This window comes from Pollachius pollachius (genome assembly GCF_949987615.1).
Source record: "Pollachius pollachius genome assembly, chromosome: 5".
In the NCBI taxonomy this organism is placed as follows: Eukaryota; Metazoa; Chordata; class Actinopteri; order Gadiformes; family Gadidae; genus Pollachius; species Pollachius pollachius.
The window spans coordinates 13,558,042-13,559,682 of record NC_136938.1 but is presented as its reverse complement, the minus strand read 5'-3'; the positions used below and the strand labels follow the sequence as shown (position 1 = coordinate 13,559,682).

Sequence of the window (1,641 nt, the reverse complement as noted above, 5' to 3'; positions counted from 1 at the left end):
AGCGGGTCAGGGATCGAGGGGGTCATGTCTCGCGGTGAGGCTGTTCAGGCCTGACGTCAAACGTTAATGTTGGAGTTGAATGTTTTGAAGAAGACTGTGACCCAGCAAGAAAGAATGTTACGTACACACTGAGCTGTGACTTTTGCTACTGCTACTGACTGCTAGTATCCCAAGGTGGGTTGCCTGCTCTCCTCTCCTTTGTCTCTTGTACACAAAACACTCTCGCTGGTTGAGGTCGACCGTGCATGGGCCTAAAAATAGCAAAATATTTGATTATTTTTCAAACCAAATACAAATAAACGCTAATACAACTAGACACATATGCAGCTAGTTTGTGATTTGTAAAGGACGAGTGATAAATAATATGTTTATACAAGGCTAAGAGATCCCACTTGGGGAGAGGGAAAGAGGGACAGAGGGGTGGAGATGTGTACGGAGCAGCAGGGGGTATTGTAGAGTGGCTGGTCGTGTCAGGGAGGAGCAGTAAGGAGCAGAGTGTGTAAAGGTGCGGCGGGGAGCAAGAAGGGAAATGGAACGTCTCGAAGGAGCAGGGAGGAGGTGATAGGGATAGTAATATTGAGCAACAAAGTGGAGGATGCTATAAATGCAGGACTCATTATGTAAGGAGGACGAAGAGGGGTAGAAAGGAGGTGGGGGGAATTAAGAGGAGGCGGAGTTCTTCCGGGCCTAGACACTGACTGTATATGTACTGTATATACCGACCTACATAATTACAGACGGAAAGACCTACCTACTTGCACTAAACACACACCTACACACACACACCTACAATATCGCACACATCTACACATACACCGACACACACATCCCCCCCTCCCCCCATCCATCTAGGCAAACCGTTACGGCACATTGCAGCTGACAAATCGGATACGATTCTCGCACACATGCACACACACTTGCACATATGCACACACTCACACACTCCCCCACCCACCAAACAACACACACACGCACACACACACACACACACACACACACACACTCGCACACACACACACACACGCACACACACACACACACACACACACACACACACACACACACACACACACGCACACACACACACACACACACACCCACAAACACACGCATACAGTATCATGTACACACGCATGCACACACAAACACACACCCACGCACACACAAACACTTTGCTCTCAATAAGGAAAGGAAACAGAGGGAGGGTGTGGCATAGTCTCGGAGGGGAGAGGGCGGGACCTACTGAGCCAGCTCAGCTCACCAACATGTGAAGATAGAAGTTCTGAAGAAACGCTTCCTGGCTTGTTGAATCCCGACAGACTCGATAGTTACCCAGGAATGCAACATCAGCCCCACCAGGACCACCACCAGCTAAAGGACCGATATTTCTACTGAGCTCCAGAGCAGAGGGATAAAAGACCAAGAAAGGGCACCCGGAAGGACCTTGAACAAGAAGAAATCCAGGATCTAGTAGAAAGCTGTGGGCTGATTCTGGATTGGACATACAAATGGGGATCCAACCGGGATTACCCGAATGGGATTGATTGAGTTCTTTCTTATTTGACATGGAAACAAGCGCATTTGACTTTATTAGGAAGCAAACAAGGACGTACACATACACATATAAACACACGCAAACAC

General features: G+C 48.3%; 1 protein-coding gene across 2 annotated transcripts in view; it reads left to right on the top strand.

Moving 5' to 3' along the window:
* The first annotated feature begins 1,353 nt into the window (after positions 1-1,353).
* The window catches only part of cbfa2t3 (CBFA2/RUNX1 partner transcriptional co-repressor 3), a 43,498-nt gene continuing 43,210 nt past the window's right edge, over positions 1,354-1,641 (top strand). For both annotated transcript variants that reach the window (XM_079736438.1, XM_079736437.1), the window contains exon 1: positions 1,354-1,641. This exon is cut by the window's right edge and continues 232 nt beyond it. The gene's annotated coding sequence lies outside the window, so the exon portion shown is untranslated.